Below are 19,129 nucleotides of genomic sequence, written 5' to 3' on the forward strand. Positions count from 1 at the left end.
CCCGTCGCCGTCGCCCTTGCCCCGCCCGTCGTCGTCGCCCCGCCCCGCCCGTCGCCGTCGCCCCGCCCCGCCCGTCGCCGTCGCCCCGGCCCGCCCGTCGCCGTCGCCCTGCCGTTGGTCCGGCCGGCGCCCCTCCCCTTTTTTTATATATTATATATGCTTGTGTATATTGCCTCTTTGTGTATATTATGTATATATGTCAGTATATGTATTGTGTATATTGCTTCTTTTCAGATTTTTTTCATATATATGTTTGTATTTTTTCTTTTTCTTTTTATAAAAATGTATATATGTTCTTATGTTCTCTGTGTATATATGTTCATATATGCAAAAGTTAGGTTTAAATATTTAGAAAAGGATTATCTATATATGTTCTCTGATTTAGTACATTTTAGGTTACTTTCATTTTTAGAAAAGTTTTATATATTTAGGAGAGGAAAAAGGAAAATAAGAAGAGGAAAAAGGAGAAGAAGAGGAGAGGAAGAAAAGGAAGAGGAGAAGAAGAAAGGAATAGAGGAGAAGAAGAAAAAATAGAAAAAATATCTATTTTTTCTTCTTCTCCTCTATTCCTTTCTTCTTCTCCTCTTTTTTTTTCTTCTTTTTTTTCTTCGATCTTCTCCTCTATTCCTTTCTATATGCAAAAGTTACAATTTTAGAAAAGTTTTATATATGCAAAAGTTACAATTTTAGAAAAGTTTTATATATGCAAAAGTTACAATTTTAGAAAAAGAAGGATAGGAAAGAAGAAAATAAGAAGAGGAAAGAAAGAAGAAGAGGAGAGGAAAAGAAGAGGAGAAATAAATAATTAAGAAGAAGAAAAAATAAGAAAAAGAAGAGGAGAAGAAGAAAGGAATAGTGGAGAGGAAGAGAAAATAGAATATTCTATTTTCTCTTCCTCTCCACTATTCCTTTCTTCTTCTCCTCTTTTTTTCTTCTTTTTTTGTTCGATCTTCTCCTCTAGCTATTCCTTTCTTCTTCTCCTCTTTCTTCTTCTTCTTAATTTTTATCGGGAACGAGGGTGTCGAGGATCGCCGAGGGGTCAAGGGTCGGGAACTAGGGTAGAGGGTCGAGGGTCGTTAAGGGGTCAAGGGTTGAGGGTTTCAGGGTCGAGGGTTCGAGGGTTCTATAGGGTCTAGGGATCGAGGGTCGAGGGTTCCAGGGTCGTCTAGGGGTCGAGGGTTCCAGGGTCGTCGAGGGTTCGAGGGGTTGAGGATCGCCGAGGGGTCGAGAGAGGTTTCCTAGTGTCAAAGTATTGAAGAAATCCATGGCTTCATCATTAGCCGGAAGTAACCAGGGCATGACGAAGTCCTCCAAAGTTATTTTGGAATGGTGTCCCGGATAGGATAATTTGCCTTTTTGTATGAATTTCAGCAAAGGCCTTCCAAATAACGATATTTCGAAGGTGTTGCTGAACTTTGTACCAAAAAGCGAATTATCTTATCTGGGATTTCGTTCCAAAATAACTTTGGAGAGCTTCGTACCATCATGCACATGTTACTTTCGCCTAATGATGAAGACATGGTTTTGTTGAATCCTTTGACACTAGGCAACCTTCCAACCCCTCGACGATCCTCTCGAACATGAGAGGAAGAACAGGATAAAAAAAGAAGAGGAAGAAGAAAAAAAAGAGGAGAAGAAAGAATAGAGGAGTTCTTCTCTATTCTTTCTTCTCCTCTTTTTTTTCTTCTTCTTCCTCTTTTTTTATCGGGAACGAGGGTCGTCGAGGGACATATAGATGTAGTGTCATCGTTGTCGATATATACCCCCTCCCAATAGCTTCAACACGTGGGGGGAGGGTCGAGGCCACTAATTAATATATATGATTCCTTACTATGATTAGGTAGCTAGTTCTACGTTTGGCACATATCCATCTGTCATGTTTGAATAATAATTGCCATGTTGTAAATATTTGTAGAAACTATGGACACCTCCCTAGACGAAGCAAAAGAAGCGTTGTTGAGGGACATAATTGCAGAAGGAAGTGATGCCGTCTCGTTGTTTCTCAATGACACCGATGGTCTGGAAGGAGAGGGTGAACAAGCTGGCTACGGTGACCTAATGCCGGTGCAAGAAGAAGAACATGAGGACGGCTCCGGTGACCCAATGCCGGTGCAAGAAGGAGACCGTGATGATGGCTCCGGTGACCGAACCGAGTCCGGCCAGGTATATATATTAGTTAAGCCTGTGCTGACTAGCTGATTGATGCATTCATTGTTTTGGTATGTACACATATTAATTAAGTCTTTGTTCTTTTTTCTAGCCCTCCGGATCGAGCACAACTTCGGTACAGAGACGAGGCCCGAAGAAAAACTTGAGCTCGGATGAAAAGTTTGAGATCATAGCAATCGCGCCCGACGGCCAACCGATTGAACCCCTCTGGACAAAGAGCGCATTTGTTGCTCAGTGCGGGGTTTTGGTTAGGGACAAGATCCCGATAAGCATCCAACAATGGTTTAAGCCGGCTATAGAAGACCCTGAGGTGTCTTATGTCAATGATATGCAGAAAAATGATCTTTGGACTGAGCTGAAGTCAAATTTCACCCTACCGCCAGAGGATAATCCAGAGAACCCAGTTAAAGAGCAATTAATCAAGTCTTTTGCTCTTAAGAGGATGGCAGAACTATTCAGGAGGTGGAAGAAAGAGCTGAATAAGTTTGTCGAAAATAATGAGACACCAGAATTCAAGGGCAGATATGAGAAGATCAGAGATCACTGGCCCGCATTTGTGGCCCACAAGACATCGGAAAAGAGTAAGAAGATGTCGGCGACAAACAAGCAAAATGCTGCGAAGAAGATGCTTCACCATCGCACGGGGTCAGGTGGCTACCTCGTAGCCCGGCCTAAGTGGGCCAAGACTGAAAATGATCTGGTTGATAAAGGGATCGAACCAGAGACAATTAGCTGGCCAGACCGTTGCCGGACTTGGTTCTTCGGGGCTGGCGGAACCTTGGACCCTGTAACAGGGAAGTGCATTTGGACGAACGATCAAATGGACATACCAGTCAGGAAGCTTAAGCAGTATATAAAAGCAGCGCAGCAAGGGAAGTTCTTTCCAGACAGAGAGAATGATGAGCTCACAATGGCCCTCGGGAATCCTGAGCACCCTGGACGGACACGAGGCACGCCAGGCTTCATTCCATGGAAGGTTGGGTTTCCGGACGCAGGCGGTTACAAATCCCACGAGGAGGAAAAAAGTGCAGCAGACCCAAATGCAGGCGCTGCAAGCAAGGGTAGACGCGATAGAGGAACGAGAAGCAAATCGCAGCAAACGTACTGCCGAAGCCTCCCCCGAAGCTACCCCGCCATCTCAGCGCAGAAGCAGCGTGGCTTCCACCGAGCTGCTTCAGCCGAAGCATGCCTTGATGGCTCCTGCCAGCTATCCCGTGGATGCTATCACGGAGTCTCAAAATTGCCACCTTATGACGCAATGGATGAATTTGAAGGTCAAGGCGGCTGTTGGCTCTGTTTATCCTACTGAACCCGGCGCAACTTTTCACTGCCGGCCGATCCTAGAAGGATATGCTAGGGTGATGGTGGATGAAATAACGGAGGGATTTGAGGACCTCCAGCTTGACCACCCTACCGGTGAAGGGGAGACTCGGCTGGGGTCTGCTCTGAAGACTCCATGCCTATGGCGGAAGGAGCTCATCAACCTTCCGAAATGGACGCCTCCGCCTCCTCCTCCTCCTCCGGCGAGTCAGGGCACTCTGCCTCCTCCACCGCCTCCTGCTCCGGCGAGTAACGATCAGGGCCCTCGGCCGGCTCCTTCTCCGGCGCGTGGCGGCACTCCGCCTCCTTCTCCGCCTGCGCCGACGCGCCCGAGCAGCCAGCCTCCTCCTTCTCCGCCTCATCAGCAAGGGCGGAAGAGACCTGCCGCCGCTCTAGCTGCTCCGGCGCGTCGTAGTCCTTCTCCCCCGCCTCGTAAGCAAGTAAAGAAGACAACCGCTCCGTCTGTTCGGTCGGCGTCTAGCAGTACAACCAGAGGCGGGAGGACATACAGATTCGGTCCTTCTCTGAAGACTCCAGAGAAGTTACCATATGAGAGGACCCCGATGAGAATGCCGAGATCGCGCGAACCGAAGTGGATGACTGGTTTCAAGGGTTGAGAGCAAAGAGACATCCACCTCCGGAGGAGAAGGTAGATCCGGTGAAAGTGAAGCGCACTCTGGCTGCCCTGGCAAAACCACCCAAGTCTCCGCTGAAAGGCAACTATGAGCGCATTATTGCAAAGACATGGGCCGAAGCGGAGCGGTCGGGAAGTACAGTCAGTGATCAAAGGCCGAAAGAATGACGAGCAGCTGGGAAACAAATTGCCCAGCTCGGCGAACAAGCGAAGCAATCGTGCCCCCCCCTCAAGGTGCCTAGCGACATCGTCGATCCGAGGATGGTGCCCGGTTATGGCAATGTTGACGATTACCTGCCCGACGATGTACATTATGATCCCATGGAGGTGCAGATACACAGATACGAGTACGGGAAGCCTCTCTTCAAAGATGAAAAATCTTTAACAACGATGATGCGAAGATTACATGATTGGTACTTGAAAAATCTGCAGAGAGTCTGGGGGGAGGAGTACTTTGTATGCGAGAGTTAAACCGGAGCATGACCTCGTTGGAATTGAACTGTTGCCTATTCCATTTGAGGAGTTCTATCAGTTTTTCAATCAATTGGCCCTCGATAAAACAACGATCACCTGCTACTGTCTGTAAGTACTACTACTTCTGTCATTAAGTCTCTCTATATAGCTCATCTCTTTCATTGCATGTATTTATAATTATCCTCACTATATTATGCAGAATGAAGATCGCCGAATTGAAGAAAAGACAAATCGGTGATATTGGGTTCGTTAACACATATCTCATAGATGCAACTGAGGTTCAACATCGTCCCGGAGATACCGAGGCCAACTTGTTACGATCATTTAAAAAAAATGAAAACAAAGATATAATACTCTTTCCTTACAACTTCAAGTGAGTGTTACTGTCTTGTGCATATTCGGTTTCCCTTATATATTAGTCCAGGTTATAGTAATGTAATTGATGAGTTATGCATGCGTGTGCAGTTTCCACTATATTCTCCTAGAGATTAGGCTTGAGCAGGGAGTAGTAACCGTCTTGGACTCTAAACGAGAAGATCCCCAGGAGTATGCGGACATGACTGAAATCCTCAAGAAGTAAGTTAAATCGATCATTATCCACCATATCAGCAACTTTGTTCATTTCCTGATATCAAGTAATTGTTTTCTTTGTCCGACACGGTTTGGAGAAAATTCACCAGAAAAGTTCCGGGACTGCCGAAGGAGCTGGAATTTAGACACCCGAAAGTAAGTACTATAGTAGCATGTTCCACGCATCTCCTAGTGATTCAAGCGCTAGTTTCATCAATACCATTTAGCATTCTTGCTTATCAGTTTGATTGACCTCTATTTCTTGTAAAGTGGTTGTGGCAGGAAAAAGGGAATGATTTCTGTGGATACTACGTCTGCGAGTCCATCCGCCACACGACCTGTGAGCGGGGCGGGTACTCTGACGAACAATATAAAGTACGGAAATAACAACATTCACAATTTTATTTTATTACCATCATTTGTATTGAGTTTCATTCATTCATATATATATGTATTGACCCCCTTCTTCAAATTAGATGTTTCGGAAGCGGGATGAACTCCTAGCACCAGCTCGCATGCGAGCAATTCAAGAGGAATTGGCGGCATTCTTTCTTGACCAAGTGATCGCTGAAGACGGAGAATACTATGTGGACCATGAGTCCGTATGATTATATTTGTAAGAGATAATTATTGTATATATGTAGCCGGTAGTATCAGATAGATATACGAGAACTTGTTGTTCGAGCAATATCTCGGAGAAGGAGAGGTGGTCGATATAACTTCTCTCTGTATGCATATATGTTCATGATGATCTTCTGTTTCCTTCGTTTGCTTACTAGCTAACTAGCCTGTCTAGTCCTCTCTATACGTATGTATAGTATGTAGCGTCGACCAAGCACGGACATAAGAGAGGACACTTCTCTCTATTAATTATAGCTAGCTAACACAATATATGAAACACCTAAATTAACCCCCCAAAACCCCCAAACTCCCCCTTTCAAAAAAAAACAAAAACCCCAGCCACAGAAATGCTGACGCGTGGATGCCTATTGGTCCCGGTTGGTGCCACCAACCGGGACCAAAGGGTCTCTTGCCTGGGCTCCACACACAGGCCACGTGGAGGCTCATCAGTCCCGGTTCTGGATTGAACCGGGACTAAAGGTACAGGGCATTAGTACCGACACTTTAGTCCCGGTTCAGGAACCGGGACTAAAGGCCCTTACGAACCGGGACAACAGGCCCTTTTTCTACCAGTGTAAACTCGCATGCCGAAATTCACTGCCCTTGTCCATATTCAAACTTGGTCTTCAAGCAGTTTCACCCATAGGTGGCCAGAGATTTGCATCAATGTCACATGTTCAACAATCTCTCCAGTGACTAAAATATTCTTATCCACGGGCTGGAATCAACAAAGTATATCCAATGAATAGTTCTGAAGCCATATACTAAAATCTAAAATATGAAGACATGTTCCAGAAAACCAATTTAGTTTGCAAGAAAATACATTCCTCTAACAGAGACCTGAAAAACATGAATATTTTCAGTTTGCAAACGCATACCAACAAACAGGTAGAGGCCAGCAACAAACAAGAACATAGCACACTTGCAGATTAACTGAGGCTTCACTACCTTAAACCGAAAAAGAAAATAAAGATATCACAGGAGAAGTTTGGATGTACCCAATTCATCATAGCATCCCCCATCGACCCGTCTCCGGACGGTGACGGTGACTCCGACGGCTCCGAGATCTCAGACACCGACATGAGCGGCCCGTTGGCACCGGATATCCTCCACCCAACGTCCTTGTGGAGACTCAGGCATAGCTGCAAGCCCCATGGTTCTTTGTCAGAGGACGAGAGCGGCAGCCAAGGAGGAGGGGACGATGCGGGGCTAGAGCACGGCGAAATGAACCAATCATAAATGGAGCCGAATAACTTCTCCTAAGCCAACATCACAAGAGAGTAGCCTGAACCCTGCAAGCCAAATTGTTTTCCTCACTTCTGAACCCACACTGTCTTGAACAATGTTCCCCATCACCAATGCAGATGTATCAAACAGATCGTCCAAATTGTAAACATCAACAAATTCAGTTTTTTGTTGCTCCCCACCGACTATACGGCCTTAATACCGACGGAGTTGCATAAAGAAAGAAACGCAGAGACATGAAAGCAATTTGCAGTCTCAGTACCTCTCGCCTTTGAGGTTGTCGTCGATGCCTCCGTCATCCCCAAGATCCTCCTTCGGCGTTCCGCTCGCTTAAGCTCACACCATAGTACACAGAGGAAACCCAACATTAAGCAGTCAGCAGTCCATAACTACCATATACACATCTAATCTGATCCGACAGCTCAAGAAAGATTCAAAATCCACTCACCGTATCGTGATTGTTGTGGTCAACCAGGAGTCCAGGAAGGCTTCCCCGAGCTGGCTTTGGCACATGAGTGAATCCTGAACCAGACAAACACCATAAGAAATAGATCATCACCATGCCAATCAGAAAACGAGAGGTCTAGGGAAGATCAAAGAAACACCACAACAACCTAATCGACTATATCTCTTCTTTAATAATTTCTTTTCTTCTTTGTAAATCTAATTTTTCAACATGGCAGAAGGATTTATCCCTATCCAATCTTGCAGATCTAAATTTCCTATGTGCCATATATGTTAATACCCCTAGCCTAAAATCCGAGAAGTGCAAAAACAAAAAAACTGAGAAAGTTCCCTTGGTTATTATATGTTTTTGTCAAACTGGCAAAATCATCTGTAGGCAGTACAAGTTTTACGCCGCCTACAAGAACTGAACTTCCACGGCCACCTCACAAATGTAGGAAAAAGTTAGGCAAGCAACAATATATTGAGGATGAAAAATATGCTTATCGATACATTAGTAGAGAAACCAATCATATACCTTCAGATTTAACGACGCAATTATCCTAGAAAAGATCTTAAGCATGGAGAGCTCTTCAACTGAATGAAAAACAACAAATCAGCATATCAATCAACAACATAAGAGATAGTTTGTTAGCAAATCCAGCAGTAAACAAAAAACACACTGCTAATTCTTAATATCATAAACCTATAAGATTTGTACACACAGAGCAATGTCAGTAATTCTTACGCCAAATCAGTATACCATCAACATAGTACAACACCGACTAAAGAAAATCATTTCAACATGAATCCGATGAACCATAGAGAACTAACTAAGGGATAATTAAGGTGTAAATGCAGGCACATACCTCTGCTTATAGAAGTATCTCTTACGGTACTCTCTTCCACAGCTTGATTACAGATCTAAGCTTCTATGTAGCATGCACCTGAGAGCCAGACATGGCAATGATAAGCATTGATATATTAAGAAATATATTCGTTCAAGTCAGAGACAGAAAAAAGAGAACACTCATTCAGTTACAATTTTCTAACCTTTAAATTCTCACTCCTCTTCCACGAAAAAAGATGCTAACTGAATAATATTATTCCCTGTCATAAGAATGATATTATTTAGTGTCCAAGAAATGTCAGGTTGCTAGATTAGTTCAAGGGACAATTTAGACAGCCAAAATAACAATAACACGCACGCATCAGACTCCTCTCTGTTTTTGCGTGGCTGTAGAGAAGGTTGTGGAGGATGGTGTGATCTCACCTGACAGTACCTGCCTCTGTTGCCGTGCGTGAAGAAGAGGGGTGCGGAAGGAGGCGGCTGCATGTGACGAAGATGGTGCAAGGATGGAGGCGGCAGCGCTCGGACCACCATCGATGCTCCTTTCCTTCCTTCTCTCTCTCCCTCATCTTCTCTCACTTCTGCAGGGACCGGTCCATGGCGCTGCATTAAATCGAGCGCCCCCGCCGTAGCACTTGGCCTGCAGGTCGCCGCCGCTGCCGGAGATGCCCACCGCTGTGCCCACACGCCTCTGATCCGGCGGGATCCCCTACTCCTCCACCTCCATCGAGAAGACCAGGCGGTGACTGATGAGGAGGAGGGGTGCTGCGAATTTGCTTCTGTTGCGTGGTAGAGCAGATTTGCTTCGTATTTACTCGGGAGAGGTGTTATCGCGGGACGGTTTTACCTCAACACAGTAAAAGGGAGACGACCCACAGGTCAACGAACCGCAGCCCCGCGCACGTACGCAAGCCCCGTAACCGACGCCCACAACGCCAGGACGATACAGAGGAAGGTCCCACCCGCACCCAATGAAATCGCCCACCCAGCACGCGCAGAACCAACCACCAGCCTCCAGCTGGCCGCGCAGCACACGACGTGATTGGGCAGCCGCCTCGCTCTCGATTTACCCCGCAAATATCTCTCGCTCTCGATTTACCTGGACAGTACCATGGCGACGTGGCTATCGCAAGAAAACGAGCTTGATGCACACCTTATTGTTTTGGATTCCATCATTTATTCCAGACTATCATACAAATATACTACTACATATATAGCATCTTCCTGCAATTCGCCTATATATATCACCCCGGCCATCATATAAGTATGATTCGCCCCTCCATTTCTAATTTTCTACCTCGCGTGCATATTATATATATTAGGCTTATCCTAATTTCAACTTTGTAAAGTATGTGTCTTTCTTGCACTTGGTTTCTCTATGCAAGGACAGCTCCAACGGCAACCAGCAAAATACACCCGCATCTGTCCGTGGACAAGAAGACCAGTCCGCGGACATAGATGGGAGAGGACGCCATCCAACCGTAGCATGTATATATCCATCAGCAAATTCAAATTCAAATGTACGCTAGTCCACACAACACGCCGGATCACACCCACGCTAGATCGCATCCCCGATCACAACCAAAAAAAAGGTAAATATGCTTAATTTTTACATGCTTGTATCCAAAATAATATCAGTCCGACAGTCCATGCATTTCTGCCCTTCTAGACCAGCAATCACAGAAAGCTGCTCCCCGATCAAGGAGGTGTCGTCGCCGCCGCGTAGGCAGCCTCTGCATCCGTGTCCGCCTCCGCCTCCACCGCGTCCTCATCTTCCACCGCATTCAAGGTCAACATCTTGCCGTCCCCGCATTGGCGGCAATCTTCACCTCTTCTCCTCGAGCGCCGCCTTCCTCTATTCGATCATGGCCCTCCTCTCTTTGAGCTGGATCTTTTTGTCTGTCGCCTTCATGAACTGTTTGAACCTCTCTGCCTTCCTCTCCTCCTTGATGTCCGAGCGCCTCACACATGCCTCCTCCTTCGCCAAGTCTCCTCGAACCTCTCCGTCAGCTTGGCTACCGCACCTTCTCGCTTCATCCTCTCCTCCTCCCACTTCTTGCCCTGTAAAATTCTTCTAACCTTTTTCAGCGGTTCTTGGGTTAGTTCGGTAGCGTCGCCAGTTTCTTCCTCGTTGGCTTGGGCGTCGGTCTTAGCAATGAAAATGTTCCACTTCGGTTGCCCATTCAACTTCAACCAACAATGCATGACGACCATGAAGGACTTCTTCTTCAACTTCTTGTATATCACACAAGCACGAGTAGGCTACAAACTGAAACAATGCATATCCGTATAGTGAGCAACAAAACAATCCATGTGCGGCTAGTGATCAGCAAAACTAAATCATATCCGGCTGGTGATCAACAAAACTAAAGCATATACGGCTTGTGATCAACAAAACTAAAGCATATCCAGCTCGTGATCAACAAAACTAAAGTATATCTCGCTAGTAATCAACTTATTTGCTCGGTGATTTGTGCACCGCTAGGCCACCTTGCAATGAGATGCTTCAAGTGCCCGCAATACTTGGAGACGACCTCTTGGATGGTGTACCATCGATGGTTGAGTTACTTACACTCATGGTTATGGATCAACGCGTCGGAGTAGGGCACGAAATGTTTGTGCTCATGGAACCATATGTAAATGTTCATCCAAAAGGTTGTGCCCTTTTGCTCCGTGCTGAGGAGAGGATCAAGGCTAGTGGCCAACCATGCATCGCACAACAGGTTGTCCTCCCGCATGTTGAAGCGTTCTCCTCTAACTTTCTTCTTCAGACCGCTGGCTGTATCATCCGGATCATCGACGACGTCATCGCCATCCTCCTCCTCCCCCTTCGGATGCTGCTCTCCGGCGGCCCAATGCTGTTGTTGTTGTGTGCCATCGCCGCCCTTGGTGTAGGACTGTTGCGTGGCCGTCTGGGTGTAGGACTGCTGCTGTTGGTAGTTGCCGGACTAGGTGGGATCCGAGTCTTCCACCTGCCTGTCCTCATAGCCCCCTTCTCCCCCCTCGCCTCCATCGTGTATGATGTCAACCATCTCCGTGTCCGCGTCATATGCTGGCTCCACCGCTCTGGGCCTTGCAGCAAACAGTGTGTTGGCACGCACCTGCTCCCAGCCCGTGCCCGGACGAGTGGCAGCAAAGAATACTCGGAGAAGAGTGGCACCACATTAATGTCGACCATGTAAGGCACCGTACGTCGGGGGTTCCGAGCTGCTTGGCGGTGTAGTAGTACGAAGGCTTGTAAGCTCCGACCACGGTGCTGTCTGTACTGTCGGCGCACCCATCTGTCGGCGTCCACCACGGCCGTGCCAACCGCTATGTCCGCCATAACCTCCACACCCATCGCCACAACTAGGCCCATCGGTGGCCAACTGCTTCTTGAGTTTCTCCTTCTTTGCGGCCTTCACTTTGACGAGACGATTTGGCTGCATGTCCGAGCTGATCTTTGGGGTGAGCGTGATGCTCGGATCCTCTGAAACCTCCACCAGCTCCATCTTCGACAGTTTCATGCCTCGGCGGCAGAAGAAAGGAGAGGGTGGGAGAAACGAGCGGGAATTAGGCGGAGAGCGGCGAGGAATGGAAGAAGAGAGTGAGCGATTTTGGCACGAAAACAGTGCGGGATGATACAAAAACGTGGGCTCCGCCTTCATTTTGGTTGCGCTAGGGGGGCGGAGAGCGATGTTTCGCGTGTCCGGACTCCCGCAAATCTCCTCGACGCTTGTCTCCAGTTTGCGGTAGAAAATGCACCGCGGGCCAATACATGCCTGCGTTGGATGGCTTCCGCGGTCTGGACAACGCGGCCTGGATGGTTGCGGAAGGTTTGAGGGTCGGGATTGGAAATGCCCTAAGGCTGCGACATGCAAGCTTCTTCAAATTCCCCCTGAATACAACATGCTCCTTTGCAGAGAGAGCGAAGATTTAGGTGACTCTACATGGCACAAGATCAACCTGGTCGGCGGATAAACCCTCGCTACAGGTTGTGCAGCCCTCGGATCATGTAGATTTACCCCCCTAGGGTGGGGCCGCACGAAAGTTGTGGTGGAGCTAGGTCTAGGAAATTGCGGTTGATACCGTGTAAGAGGATTAGAGAGGGGAGAACTGTTGTAATTCCGTGTGTTGTACTGAGCCTCCCAGGCGTATTATATAGAGTGCAAAGCTTGGAGGGAAAGGAGACGTGTCCTAGGAATAAGGTAGGAATCGTATCGAAGTGATTACTACCAAATCCTAACCTATCATTATCAATACTCTAACATGTTTGCCCCTAGCTTGATTTGGTTCAACCTTTATATAGTATACCCTAAAAGATTGTTATTGATATTACATAAATAATAACCCGATCAATTAGAATGGTGGAGCGAGTAAGAAGGTTCTTGTTACGTTCTAAAATTAAGTTTTCCAGTATGTATGTACTAATAACCAAGCAAGCATGAACCGTGGTTCTCTCAAAACAGGCACTATGCCCTGCATCATATTAATAAAGCTACACGGCTACACGATACAAGGTGTTGAGGAGAACCTCAAAAGCTGATCAAAATAAGAAAACACAAGAAAACATGCTGAGAGTGCTAAACACACACACACACACACACACACACACACACACACACACACACACACAAGGGTGCATTACTGAAAGTCTTCAGCTAACCCCCGAAGAAGCACATGAGGCATGCCATCGCAACAGAGATACACCCAGACTCATTAAAGACATACCAAGAGGGTCACGATGCAAATCCCCCGCCGCCATCGTGTGCCCAACCGGACAGAGGTTTTTTGTCTTGAATGCCGGAGGGTAGGAAGAGGGCCACAGCGGCGCCACAAGAGAAAAGCGACGCCCGCAGGCATCACTTCGGGGAGGAGGGGCCGAGGGGGAAAGAGAGGCGGGGAAGAGACACGACTGGAGGCACGAGGGTTTTGACCCATACGTATCCACTCCTGGATGGTCCTTAATTGTCCCATGGCCAACTAAAAAGAAGTGGGCTGAAAAAGTTTGTCCAGAATTAATTAATTAATTAAAGTACCAGGATTACGTACATTTCATTTGCTGGGCTATGACTCCATAACTTTTTATGTACTACCTCCGTCCTAGTTTACTGGTGCCCTTTGTATTTTGTGCTAAATTTTGGCCTTAGATTTAACTAATAAAATGCTAATGCATGTAACAAAAAGTAATATCATTGAAAACTATGTTCGGATATAAATCCAACCATATAGTATTTTGGTGACATGCATTATTATTTCTTAGTTAAATCTATGGCCAAAGTTTGATACAAAATACTAAGAGGACTAATAAATTAGGACAGAGGTAGTAGTATGTACTGTAGCTAGGTTCATACGTACATCCATAATAAATAATCCATTGCACTCCTACTACTACTAGTGGATATATATACTGACACCTCATAATTTATAAATCTATGATGCATGCACTCTAGAAATCAATGGACTGTGCGCATGGCATTTTTAGAGCTCTGTGCGGGTAGCATGCCATGATACTTAAAGAAGATTCTAGCTACTAACTTGCTTACAAACGAAGAATGAAAGGAAAAAATAATTGTAGCTGCAAAATACACTAACACCACCATCACCATCACTATTACTACTGCTACTGTTGCTGCTGCTACTACTACTACTTATATAATTGCATTGTTAGTTATTCATGCACTCTAAAAATAATTGCATTGGTGGTGCAATGCAATGCAGTGCGTGCGTGCGTGCGTGCGTGCGCGTGTGTGTGTGTGTGTGTGTGAGAGAGAGAGAGAGAGAGAGAGAGAGAGAGAGAGAGGTGTTGGTGTTGGTGTTGGTGGATCAGTAGCTCGCTCGTGAGTCGTGACAGACAAAACAAAAAAGAAATTGATAGAGATCCACGATAGCACTGCATATGCATACATGCATGATAGCATCCATCCATCTTTACTTTCTTACTTATTACTACTCCCTGCGTACGAGTACAAGCAAGCAAGCAAGGATGAATGAGGTACGTAGTACTAGAAGCAAGCAAGCAGCAAGCTCGTTAGCTACTCCGATCCTAGCTAACCTAAGTAGGCCATAGACAAACCACCAAGGCAAGGACTCACTGGTTGGACCAGCATGACTGACTGACTGACTGACGATCCATCGACCAGCAATTAATACAATTTGCTGGCTACAGATTTGGCCTACACCTGACTTGGTCACAAGAACCAGATTCATCTTACCTTACATAAAGTGAAACGGTGAGTTTTTCCCTAACTTCTCTGACAGATGAGTTAAAATTCAGATGTTAGCCACACCATACAAACCTTCACTAAACCTCAGAGAAATGAGAGAAAAACAGAACATACCCCAGAAGCAAAAGTAAGCAACATTGCGACTGAAACTTAGCAAAAGCAGTCACCAATGTGTGGCAACAAATCAAGGCTAATACAACTTTGGCTTTCATTTACCAATCTGTCTATATATACCTACATTAATTAGAGACTCCCTATAAATTCCCATGCTAACCAGAAATTAGAAGCCGGTAATCTGGTGGGGCTGAGTTATATATTACGGTGTAGATCAGTCCTAGAAATTACCATGTTAATGATAAACTAGGAGACACTAATCCAGCGAGACCGAATTATAACGGCTCAGATTAAAGACAAAGCCCATGTCAGCTACGAGTCTTATAATAAAGAGCCATTGATCAGCAGGACCAGATTATAATTCTGATCTGAAAAAGTTCATGAAGTCAAACCCATGGTTCGTCTAGGTCTTCTGCCGTTCCTCACGGCTGCCACAAAAGTTCTTCACCAGGAACTCCTCTGCTTGCAGGATGGTGTTGCCGCTGCTGCTGTATCAGCGTGGGTTGTGTCTGATCTTGCCACAAATAAGAAAAAGAGAGAAATCTAAAGTGGAGATAAGGATATGGCCCGGAGCAGCTCATGGGCAGCAAGACAACACAAATTGCTTTGGGGGAATTTAATCGGAAGAGTGAAGGGAATACATCAATTGGAAGATGGCAAGCAACATCTAACCGGGATGGAAGGAGAATTCATGGGCTCTGTCCACATTTCGTGAGCTTGCCATGCAAGAGTGATTCCACGCTGCATGGTAAACCCTAATTATTCATTAATTAGAAAGTAGATGGGTGGATTGGAGAGATTCATGATAAGCACTTTTCTGGAGATTTGGTTGTATGTGCATGTAAATGATTAAACAGTGCGTAATTTCAAAAGTAAGCCAATGGTAAAAGTCGGGGCTTGTATACTAAGATTTCCAACAAAACCACTGTTGTTCACTTCCTATTTAAGGTTTCCAGGCTACTTCAAAAAAAAAAAGATTTCCAGGCTACGACCAAATATCTGATTCTGGCGCTGCAGTTTTTTTAGTAAGAAAACATTGCTGTTTAGAGTATTTTCCATCATTTTGGAGGTAGAATAACATTAGGATTAAATCATGAAAGTTGCTGATATATATCTATCTAGATATCATGGGTATATCATTTTCTATGTTGGGATAAAAATATTAGAACATAAAAAATAAATAATTTGATACCGCTCTTAAGGCCGTATGTTGGTGTGCAGGGGCGGAGCCAGGATTTGAGTAAGTAGATAAAAATAATCTAGTGCAAAAAATAATCATCAAGAACAAGGTTGAGAACTTCCACATTGGCTTCGTTGAAAATTTGAAGCAAACAGCTTAGTGAAATAACATAATCTTAAAACTGTTTTGCATCACGATAATTTTTAAGACACGCACAAGATCTGAATACTTGATAGCATCTCAAATCACACCCAAAAAAACAACTAAAATCTGATATAATATCTAGATGAGAACTGAGAGAGATTAGTTTGGCTCATTCGAGGCTGGAGCAGTGAAGTAGGCTGCATCGCCGACTGTGCGCATGAATCAGATGATGAGCAGCAGAGCAGGGAAAGTAGAGGCAGACGGACGGCGGCGGCGCCTAGCTAATCCCAGGTTTTTTTAGGGATACCTAATCCCAGATACACGCTAATCACAAGAGAACGTGGCTTACAGGAGACTAGAGCGGAAGGCTAACTAGCCAACGATCCGGACGGTAGTGGGCTTTTACATGGGCTTTATTTTTTTTTCTTTTCCAAAATACACGTTGAGATAGGGGGGGCCAAGTAGGTGTGCGCGTGCAATTATATCGCTAGTTACGTGTACTTGTTTCATGTTCGTCCCCTGCTCGTCCCCCCCGGCTCCGCCACCGCAGTAATGCTACACGTACGGATATTTACAGGCTGAGACTAATTACAGGCTGACATGGCATGGTTTGATTGGCAAGAAGGGGAGGAAGCGGGGCCACCCCGGTGAAAATCAGGGGGGCCGAAGAGAATTAGCCAAGGGCTTCCGTAACTTGTCTGTAATAGGCCCGTAGGTCTAGGATTATTGCTCCGCCACTGTTGGTGTGTAAGGCAAATGAGTTTTAATTAAGGGGTTTGCCAAGGAACGAAGAAGTATTAGGTTGCAGTATTCGTTTGTGTGACAATCTTTGAATAGTCTCTTAAATGAGTTTGCCTCACAGGTTTGGGCTGTTGCGTTGTAAGGTTCTTTCCGATGCTTAGACCTCACAAAAAAATACCCCAATGTCATGGCCGTTGAGGCCAGCTGGTATACATCATTCATGTTCAAAGCCATGTTCAAGGTGATGCTGATGGGCGCACCGTTCCACAAGCCGTGTTGTGAGTTGTGAAGTTGGCGAGTGCACGTACTCGTTCAGTCTACTTCAAAAAGACAAATTAGGTTGCTCGATTATCCCAACACCCATGCTTTGGTATATAACCCCCTTAAACATATTGATAGCTGAGATTAAACCATATATACATGCATCTTCATAATAAAGGACATGATGGTCATATTTAAAAAACCTATTCGCCCACTCATCTGTGACGGTATGCGCCTGTGTACATATAGTACTATAAAATAAAACTGAACCAGCAAACTATAAAATAAATACGCAGTGAGTCTACCTAGCGAACTGACCCATGCCCTCACTCAAGGGCTTGCAAGTCATAACCACTACACCAGTCCAAGTTATGTGATGCAATACCAAAAAAAATTCCTTTTGTAGTCGTATACATTGGTAGAAAACATGCCTTATTTGGCCCAGAGAATTAGTCCCGGCCGGGTTTAATGTGATCATTAGTCCCGGTTTCAAGGGCTTGTAGCGGTCAGGGGCACGAACACCATTAGTCCCGGTTCAATAAGGACCTCTAGTCCCGATTGGTTATACCAACTGGGACTAAAGGGGTGGCGGCAGGCTGGCATCAAACTGGGCCCCTACGAGCCCCTTTAGTCCCGGTGGGTATCACCAACCGGGACTAGAGGTGGACCTTTAGTCCCGGTTTGTATCACCAACCGGTACTAGAGACATCCCTATATAAACCCCTGCTTCTTCTAGCCCGAGCCCGAGCAAGACTTACTCCTTTCTCCTCTTTGTTTTCCTTCCCCTACCTCGAGCTCATCCTCCATTTTTGCCAAGATTTGAGACACTCCACCTATCCAAGGGTTCTAAAAGATTAGCAACTTCGTCTTTTCATCTCTCATTGCTAGTTTAGCTCGTTTCATACTCTATAAGTATAGTCATTTGTGGGTTTTAGTTTGAGAGTAATTATGTGGGAGTTTATTTGATTTATATGCATTTTGAGCTCAAAGTAACTTCTTAGTTTGCATATGTGTAGGTGAGGTTTACTTGGTGCCTTCCCGTCCCCGTCCTCACCGCCCACGCCGTCCCGTCGCCGTGACCACCTTGCTGAGGCTCTTGTTCTTATCATTTTTGTAAAATAAAAAAATCTTGTTTGTATGATTTAGATAGTTGCTTGTATAATTTTCTTACTTGTATGATTGTTTGTTATATATAGTGCCATGGTTTTTATATCCATCCCCGTCGGCCCTCGTCTGGTTTATGATTCGGATGTGGTATATTATCTTTCATAACTATTTGTTTCATTTCGTGTTTATGATAATTATGCCCATCAAGTTAACATAGATATTTTTATCTAAGAGGTATGTGAACCGAAAATTGCGACTGGCCATCTTGTTGAGAAGTTAAATTTAGTTGAAAAAGAAAAGGATTATTTGAAAGAAAAATCAAAAATAATTAAAGAAGAGAAGATGAAATTGGAGTTGTTTGTTGCCGATGTCGCCGATGATCAAAAGATCATGATGGATGCAATGCGCTTGAAGATTAGCAAAATTAGAAAATATGCCGTTAATAAAGAGGCTTGGTATCATTATGTTGTTGGATCAATTATTACCTTAGTTGGGATTTTGATCGCATTTGTTGTTGCATTTAAATGCTTTATCTAGATAGTTGTGTGTTGTTTTATGAGAAGTATGTATGAACTTGCATTAATTTGGTCTTCTTGATGTTGTGGAATGAAGATGAGCCGGCAATGGATGTACGATGACCGACGCTCTCCCTAGTTCATTAACGGTGTGCATAGTTTTCTGCGTGTGGCTGAGGCAAACAAACGTAATGGTTTATGTGCTGTCCATGTGGTGTCTGTAAGAATGATATGAATTACTCAGCCTCGAAAATCATTCACACCCACCTGCTTAAGTACGGTTTCATGTCCGGCTATAACTGTTGGACAAAGCACATAGAACAAGGGGTTATGATGGAAGACAATGAAGGAGAAGAGGATGATGACAACTATCCTATGTTCCCTGAATATAGTGATACTGCAACGGGGTAAGATGAAGATCAAGAGGCATCAAATGAGCATGCTGATGATCTTTTTCGGGCCATTGCTGATGCAAAGGGAAACCGCGCTAGTGAAACTGAGAGGGTGAAGTTGCAGCACATGTTAGAGGATCAC

The 19,129-nt window shown here is 45.2% G+C and overlaps 1 long non-coding RNA gene across 5 annotated transcripts; it reads right to left on the reverse strand.

Annotated features, from left to right (window-relative positions):
• Positions 1-6,462: 6,462 nt before the first annotated feature.
• On the reverse strand, positions 6,463-9,197 carry LOC125532284. 5 transcript variants are annotated; one of them, XR_007293970.1, is made up of 7 exons: positions 8,751-9,184; positions 8,531-8,587; positions 8,347-8,424; positions 8,016-8,074; positions 7,296-7,555; positions 6,787-7,080; positions 6,463-6,506 (listed from the first exon to the last, which is right to left on the reverse strand). It is a non-coding gene; the product is annotated as an uncharacterized LOC125532284 (long non-coding RNA). The 5 variants fall into 5 exon arrangements; XR_007293975.1 differs by lacking the exon at positions 6,463-6,506 and adding an exon at positions 6,554-6,628 and having other exon boundaries at positions 6,787-7,118; positions 8,751-9,197; XR_007293980.1 differs by lacking the exon at positions 6,463-6,506 and adding an exon at positions 6,554-6,628 and having other exon boundaries at positions 6,787-7,122; positions 8,751-9,197.
• Positions 9,198-19,129: the final 9,932 nt, after the last annotated feature.

The sequence above is a fragment of the Triticum urartu genome, chromosome 1 (assembly GCF_003073215.2).
Source record: "Triticum urartu cultivar G1812 chromosome 1, Tu2.1, whole genome shotgun sequence".
Classification (NCBI taxonomy): domain Eukaryota; kingdom Viridiplantae; phylum Streptophyta; class Magnoliopsida; order Poales; family Poaceae; genus Triticum; species Triticum urartu.